This window comes from Erpetoichthys calabaricus, chromosome 9 (assembly GCF_900747795.2).
Source record: "Erpetoichthys calabaricus chromosome 9, fErpCal1.3, whole genome shotgun sequence".
NCBI classification, from domain to species: Eukaryota; Metazoa; Chordata; class Cladistia; order Polypteriformes; family Polypteridae; genus Erpetoichthys; species Erpetoichthys calabaricus.
Window position 1 is genome coordinate 74,701,526 of NC_041402.2, and position 16,789 is coordinate 74,718,314.

Here is a 16,789-nt window from a genome sequence, read left to right on the forward strand (position 1 = left end):
TGTACATGCCTGACATACTGCAATACTGAAGTCAACATTTCCCCACATCTTTGTTTTTTTTCTCTCCACAAATGTTTGCTGGATTGGCGCCCCTAGGCATGTGCCCAATGCATCTAGAGTAAAATCGGCTATTGATTATGCACAAATGGTAATAAATTTGAACTTTGAGCTTTTTGTTATATTGTTAGTTTGGCAATCTAGTTGAGTCCATATACTGTATAAACCCTTGAAGTGTATTTTTTAAATTTCTGCACACTGGGAAAATTCCCAATGATTGAAAGCTACCAAATATTACCCCATGCTATAAAAAAGGTGATTCGGTTAATCCAAGTAATTGTAGACTAAAAAGCTTAATGTGCATCATGGGTAAATTAATGGAAGCAATTATTAAGGAAAAATTGAGCATCACATGTCAAAAACTGATGCATTAATGAATAGTCAACACGTATTCAGACAGTGAAGTTGTGTTGCACTAATAAGTTGGAATTCTGTGAGGAAGCAACAAATATATATATATATATATATGATTAGGGAAGTACAGTACATACAATATTAGTTGTGTTTTTATTTTCAGGAGGCTTTTGATAACACATCACATAAGTTAGTTAGGTTAGTAAACAAACTATAAGAAGTATGAATTCAGGGCATAGTGTGTGCAGTAGGTGGGTGCAAAATTGCCTTAAACACCTGGAAAAAAAGGGTTATAGGGAGGGGATCCTTTTCAGAATGAGATGATTTTAAAAGTGGTGTCTCTCGGGGATCAGCACTGGGGCTACTGTTCTTTTTAATGTACATACATGATCTGAATAAAAACATAAACAACAAGCTGCTCAATTTTACAAATGATACTAAAGTAGGACAAAGGGCAGATAATGTAGAATCAGTTGAAATATTACAAAGGGATGTGTATAATATACAGACTTGGGCAGATTTGTTACATATGAAACTATTACACAGTGGAATACAGAATGGGAGGTCTGAACCTTGAAAGTGCGCCTTATGAGAAGTCAGTGTACTTATCACCATCTACTTCAAAAGCAATCAAGAAGGCTAAATGGATACTAGGTTATAACGAAGAATGTTCAAAACGTTTCTGCATTTTTATATTTTCATTGGAAACGGTGAAGGCGGGAGGAGAAGTAATTGGTCATATCTAAGAGTGTCATGTGACTGGGAAAATTGCATTGCAAACGAAGGTGACTGTGTAGAAAAGTGATGTAATTTGTTTTTGGAATTCTTAATAAATAGAGTGTGAAGGACAGCTGGGTCGGATGCCCCTGCTGCATTTGTTCCGGGGAAGCCTCCATGGGCAGCTCAATACCTCCCCCGGGACGCTTGGCGGCAGCCTCCCTGGCGGACGGTGATCCCCCAACCTGTCGCATGGCTCCATGGGAGATGGAGTCCTCCACAGCCTGGCTGGGGGCTCGGGTGACCGCTAGGGGGAGCTGCATGGAGTCAGCAGCCAGGCTGGACGAATCTTAAGCCCCATCCGGAAGTGCAATTAGGACCAGGTGGTCAAGCACCTGGAACGCTTCCGGGTGGGCTATAAAAAGGGCCAGCCACCACCACTCAAAGAGCCAGGGTTGGGAGGAGGAGGACTAAGCTTGAGGAGGAGTGGTGGGAGAGGAGAAAGGATTGTTGCTTTGTTGGACAATGTGCTTTGTGGGACTGTGTATTGCCTGTGGGTCACGGGGAAGACGTGCACCCACGGGTGAAGAAAAATAAAAAGTCCATTGGTTTATTACGTGCCTCTGTGTCCTTCTGTGTTGGGTCAGGCGCCTATACACGCCTTGTTACAAGAGTTAAAAAAAAAAGTGCAGAAACTTTTTAAACATTCCTTGTATATCATTATGTGTGTAGTACAAGTCAAAGGAGGGTGCAATTAACCTAAAAACTTCACTAGTGATGCTTCTTCTGGACTATTGTGTATAGTTTTGGTCTCTACATAATAGAAAAGGCATAGCAGCACTAGAGGAAGTCCAGACGATCAGAACTAGACTGCAGCACTGAGAGGTATGAACTATAATGAAGTATTGAAAAAGTTGAATCCTTTCAGTTTTAAGTAAACAGAGATTAAGAGGTGACATGATTATGAAGGTAATTAGTTCATAGTCTCCTATTGTTACTTTAAAATAAATTCTTCGACAAGAACAAATGGACACATTGGAGATTTGTTAAGGGTGGGGGTTTCACAAATGTTATGAAGTTTTTCTTCACTCAAAGAACCATAAACACATAGGTTAAATTAGTAGTTAGTTTAGTACTAGGGTGTTGTACCGTGTTAGCCATTATGAATGTAGAGAAAAGCCAAGCAAAATGACACCTTTTATTGGCTAACTAGAAAGATTACAATATGCAAGCTTTCGAGGCAACTCAGGCCCCTTCTTCAGGCAAGATGTATTACATCTTGCCTGAAGAAGGGGCCTGAGTTGCCTCGAAAGCTTGCATATTGTAATCTTATTAGTTAGCCAATAAAAGGTGTCATTTTGCTTGGCTTTTCTCTAGTTAGTTTAGTAGAAAGTAGGACTTTAGTGTCTTTCAGATCTCAACTTGATATTATTTTGAAGACTCTGAGTGAATAGGATTGGTGAGCTTGTTTTGCTGAATGGTCTGCACTCATCAAAATTGTTGTAATGTTCTCATAATTCACTGTAAGACTAAAAATCCTTAGATTTACTTCTCCATTACCTAATAACTTTGTACTTTCACACAAACGTGTTTAGTTTATTACATGTTTGGATGACATGGCCAGTTCTTTGTCATTGTCAGTATGGCATCTGCACAGTTTCCCCATATCCCCATGGATTTTTCTCTGGCTACTTCAGGTTTCACAATATTAAGAGAGTTATAGAATGTTGTGTTATAGTAAGTTTTGTTTGTCTTCTTGTATAAAGTTGTCTGCAAAGTAAAGAGTAATAATCAAAACTCAGGGGTGAATAGTAAACTGTGGTGCCCACAGGAGAGGAATAATGTAATGCTTTGGCTGAAAACATGTATCATGACAAGAGACAACATTAATTATCATATTAAATGAAGGCGTGTTTATTGTGTTAAACTTGCTATGGCACTGGTTTGTTGAGGGATTTATAAACTGTGCTGGCAATCTGAGTTTAGGAGTAAGTTGATGGTGTGTTTCAACATGTCTCCTTTGGACTGTTTTGGTAGTTCAGTGATGTAAATGTGTTCAGCTAGGCAGCCATGCAAAAGATTAACAAGCCTACTTAAACTGACTTATTTTTCCACTTATAGAGTGCCAGGTAGTAAAGTGCTTTGGCAGGATTTGGCAAAAGGCAGGAAGCAGCCCAAAATGTCAGTCTATCAAAGATCACTCTTATTTTTCATATCCAAACTTTTACTCTCTAACACCCCAGTAATCAGGTAACCTAATAGATGTGAAAGGAAAGTGCTTGGGACATAAAAACAACTTGGAAACAAAAATATGCGACCTCTACACAGACTTGGAAATCAGAACCAGCTCTCTGAAGCAGTAACTCTCTGGCACAGACCCCTATGCTACCATTTGTTTGCATAAATGAAAATGTCAGTGAAGGTGCACCTAATAAAGTGACATCCTAGTGTTTATATTTAGTATTTTTTGTCCTTAGATTTTTGAGTTTAATCTTTTGGAATACAAAATTCTCATGTCTAATGCTTTATTGTGCTTAACAAAGCAGATTCATCTTGCAGAAAAAAAACATAAAATAGAAATCAATTTGTATATGAAAAAAGAAACCAATCAATAAAAAAGAAGGTATTTGAGGTGAAGGATAAGCCAGTGAATCATTCTCTATTAGAGCTGTTCACAAACAGATTTCTAGAAATAAGGTGGCACACATCTGTCAATTAGGAATCTAGCCATTTGAGAAGTTAGCAGTAGGCTAAATGAGAGATTTGTGGACAAGTTAAACAAATTAGGGTAAAGAGCAGTTAAAAACCTGTCATGATGGATTACTTTGAAGATGCCTTGAAGCAAGAGAAATGCTGAAAAAAGATCAATAGAAGGGAGGTTTTAAAAAGTCACTTGTACACTTAAATCAAACCAGACTGGAATTGTACAAGTGAGATCTGTGTTTCACCCTACTGGAACTGAGAGATGAGTTCAGATGATTCTAAGGATTGACTAGATGTGTACACTGTTGTTGAAATATCTGGCAAGTGAAATTATACTTATTATAAGTCTGTTCTAGACAGAACCCTACTCTTGTGTACAGAACTACTGTACACAAGTACAGATTACATATCTAAAGTGATTTACCAAAGATGGCAATGGTTTTCACATTTGTATCTCCTTTGGGAAAGCAGGACTTAACCTGAGTTTGTCATTCATTTTTGATAAGCCATTTTATTTCAGTTGAGCGCCACTAACAGTAACTTAGATTTAGTTTACTTTAAATAATATCCTTCACAAAGTACCAATGCTTTCCTTTAAATAATATCTTCCACAAAGTACCAATGCTTTCCATTTAACTCTGAGGTGCACCAATTTAGTCTGTCAATCATTTTTTGTGTCACTTTTGTCACCTGCATTTACTGATGAAAACTTTACAGGATAAAAAGTGGCAGTCTTACAAATTGAGAAAGTATTGAAATGTATTTACTAATCATTATATTTAATAGGTGATTTATTAGACCACATATAGTGTAAATAATTGATTACATTTATTTATAATAAGTATTTGCACATCAGCATATTTTCTGCTCTTTAAATAAACTGTACACTTACAATACTAAATCAGTATTCTCACATCCAGCCCTCCATATTTTCTTTGGAGCTAGAATTTTATTATTAGATAATAGATTTCGCCTTTCATTCAAATCTTTGTTTTATTGCAATATTTTAGTTTGCCTTTCTTATCTCTCTACCATGTTGAGTACATTGAAAATAACTTAGCAATACAGGTTTTCTTTTTATAAGAGAAGAAGAATCAAATTAAATGATATTCCCCCTCATTGCTATTCAGTACTTTATCTAAGTAGTCCTTAAAAACCTAAAGCTTTCAATATTTATTTCATCAAACATTTGTAGTACAATTCATAACTCACCTTTTATTGAAAACTAACTGCTGTTATCATATAATTTAGACAGTGTAGCAGCACACATTTAGTACACAAGTTAAGAGTGAGTGAGCAGGTGAGTGAGTGAGGCAGGAAGTGAGTGAGTGAGTGAGTGAGTGAGTGAGTGAGTGAGTGAGTGAGTGAGTGAGTGAGTGAGTGAGTGAGTGAGTGAGTGAGTGAGTGAGTGTCTGTCTGTCTGTCTGTCTGTCTGTCTGTCTGACTGTCTGTTAGCTAATTGGCTTAAGACTTGTCCCATCCATCGATCTATTAGACAAACCATTCAAACCATTTCAGGCTCACGGGGATCTTTATATGTTTCATTGTGTTTGGAAAATTTTCATATGTTCATGATTGGTGCTTTAACTCTTTCCAAGATCTGCAAAGGCGATTTTGGAATTATAATAAGATGTATTTATTTTACTATGTGTGTTCAAAATAGAGTCAGTTACATTTTACATCTGATGTGTTACACATCTGTCATGTATGATTAACAACTAGGTATTTATAAATTTCTATTAATTTTGTAGCAAGAATAGGCTAATTGCGCAAGCACAAATATTGGTAAAAATAACATCAACAACAACAATTTATTTCTTGCATAGCCGAGAATCACACAAGGAATACCTCAGTGGGCTTTAACATATTTTGTTTTTGACAGTCCCCCTGCCTTGAATATTTAAGAAACAGGAAAAAAACAAACAAAAAAAACTTTGTATGAAACAAAAATGGAAGAAATCTTGGTAAGGGCAATTCAGAGAGAGAGACCCCATTCCAGGTAGGTTGGGTGTGTAATGGGTGTCAAAAAATGTGGTAAATACAATGCACAAAACAGAACACAAGTAATCCTCTCCATGGAGCTAGATGGCCAATCTATCATTACCACCTCAGAAATACATTACAACAATACAAACTATGTTGTTCATACACAGTGTGCCTTAGATTATACCACTCACTAAATACAGAACTATCACATAGAAGGATACAGGTTTGTTAAAATACATTAAAAACAAAGTAACAAATTGATATAAATGAAAAACAACAATATCTGTCCCTCAGCTAATTGCAGAACCACGGCCAGATTGTAGAAAAGGATTCAGACAAGCCAGAGACAGTCAGAGTCCTATAGACCTCAGCCAACAAGCTGCCTCCTACAGCTGAGTGGGTGCTGGGCCAACCAATCTGATGAAAGACCCTTGTACCCAATGATTCCAGTGTTCCCTCATCTGAGAGGACTTTTCTATAGGCAAACAAACAACTTGGCAGTATAGCAGTGGCACCAAGTGGTACATGAGGATACCAAGAAGAGAAACAGAAGAGGGGAGGTTAGTAACATAACCCTACACTATTGAATAGGGACTGAGTGTGTCTGCATGGGTTTATTTTTCTTTTCACTTGTGTATGACTGTGTAATAACAGATTTTACCAATTGAAGAAAATACAGTATATTTAATTGGTTTCAAATATGTTTCTGTAGAGAAACAAAGTGATGGTAATTTTGTTTCTTTCATTTCACTTATGTATTGGCTTCCACTTACTGTACATGTTACAAAAATCAGCTGAATTATACACACAGTAACCACTGAATTTGCCTTGTATTTGTAGAGTATTTGTACTTTCTTATGCTGAATTTAACATTTTTTCGTTACCAATATTGTCTCATTAATAATTATTGAAAACATGTCTTAAAAAAAATTGCATATCAACTCATTTACCAGAGTATTTTGTTTTATTAAAACAAAAGAACATGGTTGTGTTGAAGGCATTACTGAACAGTCTCCTATATTTTTCTTGGAGGTGGTGAATCACTATTGCACCAGACTGAGTAGATACTGTATCATCAACCTCTACCATTTCTTTACCTCCATGGTAATGATCCATATCCCACTGCAAGGGGATACTTGTGGCTCAGTAGTGATGAAGCACTGAAGAGATCTAAGGCTGAAGGGATCTCAGGTGGTCACCATGCAAATTAAATTATCATTCAGTGTTCAATAAAAAGCTCATGGATAGCAGGTAACACAATGTAAGGTGTGAAACCAAAGACAAACACAGCATATCTCTGTCTAACATGGAAGACTCTTTAACCTGCGGTATGCTTTAGATAGATAGATAGATAGATAGATAGATAGATAGATAGATAGATAGATAGATAGATAGATAGATAGATAGATAGATAGATAGATAGATAGATAGATAGATAGATAGATAGATAGATAGATAGATAGATAGATAGATAGATAGATAGATAGATAGATAGATAGATAGATAGATAGATAGATAAAAAATTATATTTGTCCCAAGGGGAAATCTAGTTTTTACAGAAGTTTGAGAAATATAGAAACATTATAACAAACAACAATGGCAATACCTCTGAAACATACTGAAGAATTATAAAAAAGAAGAAAAAGATTTACTGACTTTTTCCATTAGTGTCCCTTCACTAAGGTATTGCTCAAAGGTTTACCAACTTTCAAATGCTTTTATCTGATAGCTATGTTCAACACTGAAGATCATCATAAGCATGTTTTACACCAGGATAGATGAAAATACAACAAAATACTTTACCAAACAAAATGTCTTAATTTCAAATACTTCTATTTTGTCTTTACTCAGTTTTTGCTCATTACCAGATGTAATCTCATAAATGCATTATACAGCATACATTGCATTTCAACTTATTCATACTATAAACAACAAGCAGCCTATTAGTCTTTTCACTCAGTTCCATACTCTATCTGGACATAAAATCTTCTTGGTTCACCTAACAACCCCAGATTTGTACATACATACGTACCTAATATTTTTTAACTTTCTAAAGATAAAAGATAATAACAAACAAACACCAATGTAAATTGTTCTAAACACTTGTTGACCCACCATGGCATAGATTCTGCAAGTGTGGAAAACTGTCTTGGAAAGAAATGTAACCACTCTTCCATGGGAAATTTCATAATTTGCCATTTTGATGATAAAGATGGAAAATTATTTCAAGCTTAGCCAGGCATCTCCCACATGTGCTCAGCTGGGTTGAGTTCCGGGACTGGAGCGGCCTTATGGTTTACTTTGTTGCCACATTTCTTAAACCATTCATCATTTAGTTGTGCCATTTAAATGAGAACACCCTAGGCTGAATTTATTGGCATTTACTTTACCTTACTTTGCTTTGCAGTACAATCGGTGGACCTAAAGTGTAGTGGGCATTGAGCATTTAGGCCTTTAGACTAATTATGGTGTGTGCTACTCATATACAGTGGTGTGAAAAACTATTTGCCCCCTTCCTGATTTCTTATTCTTTTGCATGTTTGTCACACAAAATGTTTCTGATCATCAAACACATTTAACCATTAGTCAAATATAACACAAGTAAACACAAAATGCAGTTTTTAAATGATGGTTTTTATTATTTAGGGAGAAAAAAAAATCCAAACCTACATGGCCCTGTGTGAAAAAGTAATTGCCCCCTTGTTAAAAAATAACCTAACTGTGGTGTATCACACCTGAGTTCAATTTCCGTAGCCACCCCCAGGCCTGATTACTGCCACACCTGTTTCAATCAAGAAATCACTTAAATAGGAGCTGCCTGACACAGAGAAGTAGACCAAAAGCACCTCAAAAGCTAGACATCATGCCAAGATCCAAAGAAATTCAGGAACAAATGAGAACAGAAGTAATTGAGATCTATCAGTCTGGTAAAGGTTATAAAGCCATTTCTAAAGCTTTGGGACTCCAGCGAACCACAGTAAGAGCCATTATCCACAAATGGCAAAAACATGGAACAGTGGTGAACCTTCCCAGGTGTGGCCGGCCGACCAAAATTACCCCAAGAGCGCAGAGACGACTCATCCGAGAGGTCACAAAAGACCCCAGGACAACGTCTAAAGAACTGCAGGCCTCACTTGCCTCAATTAAGGTCAGTGTTCACGACTCCACCATAAGAAAGAGACTGGGCAAAAACGGCCTGCATGGCAGATTTCCAAGACGCAAACCACTGTTAAGCAAAAAGAACATTAGGGCTCGTCTCAATTTTGCTAAGAAACATCTCAATGATTGCCAAGACTTTTGGGAAAATACCTTGTGGACTGATGAGTCAAAAGTTGAACTTTTTGGAAGGCAAATGTCCCGTTACATCTGGCGTAAAAGGAACACAGCATTTCAGAAAAAGAACATCATACCAACAGTAAAATATGGTGGTGGTTGTGTGATGGTCTGGGGTTGTTTTGCTGCTTCAGGACCTGGAAGGCTTGCTGTGATAGATGGAACCATGAATTCTACTGTCTACCAAAAAATCCTGAAGGAGAATGTACGGCCATCTGTTCGTCAACTCAAGCTGAAGCGATCTTGGGTGCTGCAACAGGACAATGACCCAAAACACACCAGCAAATCCACCTCTGAATGGCTGAAGAAAAACAAAATGAAGACTTTGGAGTGGCCTAGTCAAAGTCCTGACCTGAATCCAATTGAGATGCTATGGCATGACCTTAAAAAGGCGGTTCATGCTAGAAAACCCTCAAATAAAGCTGAATTACAACAATTTTGCAAAGATGAGTGGGCCAAAATTCCTCCAGAGCGCTGTAAAAGACTCATTGCAAGTTATCGCAAACGCTTGATTGCAGTTATTGCTGCTAAGAGTGGCCCAACCAGTTATTAGGTTCAGGGGGCAATTACTTTTTCACACAGGGCCACGTAGGTTTGGATTTTTTTTTCTCCCTAAATAATAAAAACCACCATTTACAAACTGCATTTTGTGTTTACTTGTGTTATATTTGACTAAGGGTTAAATGTGTTTGATGATCAGAAACATTTTGTGTGACAAACATGCAAAAGAATAAGAAATCAGGAAGGGGGCAAATAGTTTTTCACACCCCTGTACATATCCACTTATGGTGGAAACAAGGTGAAAGATGGCACATTCGACCACATAAGTTTTCCCACTGATAAGTACATTACTGATTATGTTATTTGTATCATTTTATCAACAAAAGAACACTTTTTAGTGTACTGGGTACTTACCTAAAACAGCCCATCTATGGTGTCACACTTTGTGAAAATTTTGACAGACTGTTCTTGATTAAGCTCCTTGTACCCTACTTTATATTTACTGGTAGATGATCCAGAGTTACTGAGTTACTGAGGCAAGTTATGCCTTTTGCATCTCAATTCAATAAAAGACATCAAAACCAGGAGTGTTCACTTTAGTCTACTGTTGTCCCTAACTGACATGTCAACATTACCTTAACCCCTGTTACATGTCTCTGAAGCTCCTGTTTCAACGTGCTTCTCTCAAACATACTGAGACATCTGTCATAGCCAGCCTAATAAGCAAACAAGTCTCCAAGGCACTGTCAATCATGACCTTAAACATTAAGGGAATGTTAACCAGTTACTTATCTTCATGTTCACATCTATGTAGAAGGCCCTGCTTTCAATATCCCATTTATATCCATCATTTAGTGAAGTGTTTCCCTTATTTTGTCACTTAAAATATACAGTATATAGAAACCTTCTTTATGTAACATTAAACTTTATTTTACACATACCCACTCAAATATGAATTGATTTCAGCTTTATCTGCAGACATTCCACTTGTAATAAACCTAATCTGGTGTCATGGATAAAAGGGTGCATGCTGTGCAGAATATTCAGTAAAGAAGCAATTTGCATATGATTGTTTTTCCTTATTAAAAATAAAGTATCCATTCATTTTGTTAGATAAGGCCTTTCCTGACTTTTGTGTGCAAATTAATTAATTTTCTGTTTAAACCATTTAGTCATTCAAAGAATGTGATCACTGCACTAAATCATGACCGTATGAATGGTATCAACAAGTCCTATGTATATGTGGTACACAAAGACACCTGCTCTACTATATGTGCCATACATATATTTCATTTAGTCTAGTGAAGACTGAAAATTTGATGCATTAATTTCAATCATTGAATTCTTGTAAGGAAAGTGGTGTTTGTAATGAACAGGACTTTGCATTAATGAATAGAATGTAATGAACAGAATTGTATGTTTTTTTTTTATAGACTAACTCCATGAAAAAAGATAGCAGGAATGACAGTTAAAGCTTTTGCTTTTTATTCTCCACAGTATTCTAAATGAAAACAACTTCATTTTGGCTTTTATAATCATCTGTTAATATATAAATTAGACATAATAATCAGAGTGAGAATACAGGAAGTAAGTCAAACCCCAGTGACATTACCTGTGCAATCCACCCTCTTCACTTACTCAGACAGCTTCAGAAAATAAAGGAAGAGAGGTGGTGACTTTTTAGTTACAACAAAAACTTCTTGTGCATCTCTGGCTGCTTAGAAATGTCATAGTAAACCACTGCCAATCCCTATATATTTTTGTGTATTCCTTAGAAGGATCTCACTTTTGCAGCTGCACCATGAAATAATCCATGGCCCCCTCCTTCTCCGAAGAGCTACAGGTAGTTGATGAAGTGGCAACGCCAAGCATCCCAACTGGAACAGACAAAGCGCAGCTGCTGAGAGTCATCACGGCCAGATGCAGCTGACGTGCCATGTGTTGCAAGCAGGCCGTGGTGGGGGGGTAGTGGGGCGCTTGCCAAGACACTCTCATCTGGTGCCAACCCGACACATGTTCTGGCAGTCCGACAATTTTCGCTCCCGGCTTACTCCTTTGCACGGAAGAAAGGGCTTCTCCTGTTGGCACCTCCTTGAATTCCATTCCCAGGGTGGTTGGTTCTTGTAGCTTGATACCAACTGCCAGCCAAGATGTGCACCTGCTTTTTTGGCAGGGATGTTTTTGAGGTGTAGTGAAGCAAAAATACACTAATGTTTCCAGTAATAGCAAACAATAACACATTAAGAGCTTGAATAATCAAAGTACTGTATACAATTTTTCATTTTTTGCATTCATAAACATTTCTTAAGGCTATTAATGTAATTTGTATGCATACAGCTCAAAGCTCTAAAATCTACCACACTTATATTTCATTTGGTTAATATTTAAAAGCACATTGAAGTATGGAAGTCCTTTTATTCATACAGTAGTTATATATACTGCTCAAAAAAATTAAAGGAACACCTTTTAATCACAGTATTGCATCAAGTCAATGAAACCTCTGAGATATTGATCTGGTCAGTTAAGTAGCAGAGGGGGTTGTTAATCAGTTTCAGTTGCTTTGGTGTTAATGAAATGAGATGACCCTCAAAACATTTTTCCCTCCTCATCTTGTTTTTTCACTAGTTTTGCATTTAGCTATGGTCAGTGTAACTACTGGTAGCATGAGGTGATACCTGGACCTTACAGAGGTTGCATAGGTAGTCCAACTTCTCCAGGATGGCACATCAATACGTGCCATTGCCAGAAGGTTTGCTGCGTCTCCCAGCACAGTCTCAAGGGCATGGAGGAAATTCCAGGAGACAGGCAGTTACTCTAGGAGAGCTGGACAGGGCTGTAGAAGGTCCTTAACCCATCAGCAGGACCGGTATCTGCTCCTTTGGGCAAGGAGGAACAGGATGAGCGCTGCCAGAGTCCTACAAAATGACCTTCAGCAGGCCATTGGTGTGAATGTCTCTGACCAAACAATCAGAAATAGACTTCATGAGGGTGGCCTGAGGACCTGACATCTTCTAGTGGGCCCTGTGCTCACTGCCTGGCACCGTGAAGCTCGATTGGCATTTTCCATAGAATACCAGAATTGGCAGGTCCACCACTGGCACCCTGTGCTTTTCACAGATGAGAGCTGGTTCACCCTGAGCACATGTGACAGACATGATAGGGTCTGGAGAAGCTGTGGAGAACATTATGCTGCCTGCAACATTGACCGATTTAGTGATGGGTCAATGATGGTCTGGGAAGGCATATCCAAGGCGGGACACACAGACCTCTATAGGCTAGACAACGGCACCTTGACTGCCATTAGGTATCGGGACGAAATCCTTGAACCCATTGTCAGAGCCTATGCTGGTGCATGCTGGGTTCCTCCTGGTGCATGACAATGCCCAGCCTCATGTGCCGAGAGTATGCAGGCAGTTCCTGAAAGATGAAGGAATTGATACCATTGACTGGCCCCCATACTCACCTGACCTAAATCCAATAGAACACCTCTGGGACATTATGTTTCAATCCATCTGACACCGCCAGGTTGCACCTCAGACTGTCCAGGAGCTCAGTGATGCCCTGGTCCAGGTCTGGGAGGAGATCCCCCAGGACACCATCTGTCGTCTCATTAGGATCATGCCCCAACGTTGTCAGGCATTAATACAAGCACGTGGGGGCCATACAAACTACTGAGTACGATTTGGAGTTGCTGCAATGAAATTTTGGCAAAATGGACTAGCCTGCCACATCATTTTTTCACTTTGATTCGTTCCTAACACATTACCCAGTCCATATCAGTATAGATATCCAGCAGGATTTTTTTTTCCCCATTGAGATCTGATGTTTTTTCAAAGTGTTCCTTTAATTTTTTTGTGCAGTCTATATAAAACATTTTTGTAGAACGTAAAGAATTGTAAGAAATTAATTGTTGGATACTATACAACACAAAATAAAACAATTTACACATGTAACTATTTTTGAGATGGACTGTATTACTATTGTTAACTATTATAATTGCTGAGCTATGGCCACCCACTATCCTTAATTAGATTAAGAGAGTTTAGAATGTAATGTTATGTTATGCTACTGCAATTAAGGGGAAAATAGCTAGAAATTAAGAAACGCTGCTGTTCAATTAGCAATCAGACTACATATCACAGTCCCTTTTTTATCTAATGTCTCTATACATGTATATAGAATTAAAATATGTTTTACCTTAACATATTTTATGGTTTGAATGAGCCCATTAATTTTTTTCAAGAAGCATTAGAATTGTTATTGCTCATGTTGAGCAACACAAATTAAAATGTTGTAATACAAATTCAATTAAGATGACCCCAAGATCAAAAATACCAATAAAATGACTAACTATTACAGTTCTGCCCACAATCAACAAGGTGTAATGCTATATAATCTGCACAAGCGTCAAACAAACAGTGATCTGTTTGTATTAAACCCAACACAAAGCTGAGAGATACTTATTGGAGGTGTGCGACTGCCAGCTGGCGGCTGCCTTGTGTGCCCAACTGGGCACAATCGAGAAATCTGGCAGACTTCAAGAAGCACTTTTCTCTGAGTTGTTAATGAGACAGAAAAATGTGTAAATGTCCATTAAAATGTAAAAGCCTGCTCTTGTTCAGTTCTCTGTGCTGCAATTGTACGTTATTGCTTTCTTCACCAGTTGCAAAGCTCTGAATGTATTTATGATTCTACTTATCCTAGAGTAAAAATAAGTGATAGTAACCAGCATTAAACCACTTTTCAGCTGTCATACTAAGATGTTCAAAAATGCAGTATGTTGTGTTCGAGTGAGGCAATTCTCCTAATTATGAAAGCAAGATTTTACAATAGTGTGGTAGTACAGTATATAGGGCACCCTCAACACCTCACAGCGCTTGGACCTCTGGTTTATTTTGTGACTGGGGTTCCCTCTGTGTGGAATTTCTTTTTTTGTCATCTTTAGATTCTGGCTTTCTCATGCAGTCCAAAGCTGTTTTGTGGATTGAAATTAGCCTTGTGTAGCTTCCTGTACAGCAGTGGTTCTCAGGCCCCGTTTACGCAAGGCCCACATTAACAATTCAAACATTTTTGCGGCCCACATGTTAGCCTTCACTGGCATATAATTTATTGCTCGTGCATTTAGTAATTAGGAGTAAATATTACTAATATACAGTATTATGTAATTTTTTCTTTACATGTTTAGTTTCTCATTGCTTGCTACACAAATACAATAATAAATAGAGAGACAACGATAATCATTATCTGGTTTATTTTATTTTCATTTACGTTAGTAAAGTTGTCAACGATGATGCTGTTTGGGCTTACATAGCATGTCAATTCTGGCTGAAATTTTTGCTAAACACACTAGAAGATCATCCTCCACGTTTATTCTTGACCGATATTTTGTTTTCATGGCAGTCAATGCAGAAAATGAAACCTCACACAAATAAGTTGTTGAAAAAGGTATAAGAACTTTCATCGCTAGTGCTGACAACAACGGATATTCAAGCGAAACTATGCACCAAAAGAAGAGATATCCGTAGCAGGATCGTCAAATTTGATTTGTAATGTGCGATCGTTAAACAGCTCCGCTAATTCATCTTGTGCACGACTGGTTAATTCAGAGGATGCACACTGAAAAGGATTACGAATCCAGTCAAAAGCTTCAATGTCTTCGGACATAAAGTATTTGTCAAAATATTCAGCAAGAGATGTCAGATGCTGTCTTATTACACCAGTGACCCATTTCAGCATCTCGCCGTTGACTTCATTGCTCTCTATAAATTCACAAAATAACTGAAACATGTCGTGTGAATTGCTTTCGAGTCGCGTGCACCAAAGTCGTAGCTTCTTCTTAAAAGCTGCCACTTTGTCGTATGTCTTGAGTAAACAGGCATCTTTACCCTGCAGTGATGTGTTCAGACTGTTCAAAAGACTAAAAAGGTATGCCAGTATGGCAAGCCACTCAGTAGGCCTATCTGTGACTTTACCGGCCAGGTCGAGATTGTGTTCGGTCAAAAACTGCAACAATTCGAAACGAAGTTCAAACACCCTTGCAAGAACCTTCCCTCTGGATAGCCAACGAATAGCCGAGTGCAATACGAGATGCTTGTGTTCTGCATCTGTCCTTGATACATCCATCCATCCATTTTCCAACCCGCTGAATCCGAACACAGGGTCACGGGGGCCTCAATGCAAAGTTGACCAAATAATCGACTGTTCACTGTTCTAGTTTTAATGAAGTTTACAATCCGTACACAGTCATCGAGTACAGATCCCAGAGTTTCATGCAAATTCTTTGAAGCCAATGCTTCACGATGGATCATGCAATGAGTGTCTACAATTTCGGGCGACACTTGCTTTATGCGGGCTACAACACCATTGTTGCTACCAGTCATCGTGGCAGTTCGTCCACTGCAGGCCAAAAGTTGTGAAAAATTCGTTTATAACACAAAATATTTCATCTGCCGTCATTCTTCATGGCAATGACTTGCAAAAAAGAAATTCCTCTTCCATAACATTTTGCCAACAATAGCGAACATAAACAAGCAGCTGTGCTTCGCCAGCGATATCAGTTGATTCATCTAATTGAATCGCAAACTTAGTAGACTGTAACCGTTCAGTTAACTGCGTGACAATGTCTCCCGACATTTCAGAAATTCTTCTGCGGACAGTATCATTCGAGATGGGAATGCTTTTCAGTTTTGTAGCATATTCTCAGCCAAACAATACATCGCAAATCTCAAGAGCAGCCAGCATGATAAGATCTTCTCCAATTGTGTGTGGTTTCTTTGCTTTTGCAATTCTCTGAGCAATCAAGTAGGATGCTTTAACAGTTTTTTCGTTGAGAGTAACTCTTGTTGTTAACACTGTCTTCTGTTTAGTGTATTCCGTGGCTTTATGCTCAAAATATTCTTTGGTTTTATTCAGTAGATCTGGATGTCTTGTAGTAAGATGATGACGCAATTTCATCGGCTTCATAGCTTCGTTCGAGAGGATTTGCAAACAACGCACATCGGCAGATTTTCGTCATTTGCTGATGGAACGAAACCGTATTTAATATATTCCACATCATATTTTCAAGCATATTTAGTTTTCTTACAAGTAACAACTTTAGTGTCGTCTTGATCATAACCGCTTTCGCTGCCACTACTAT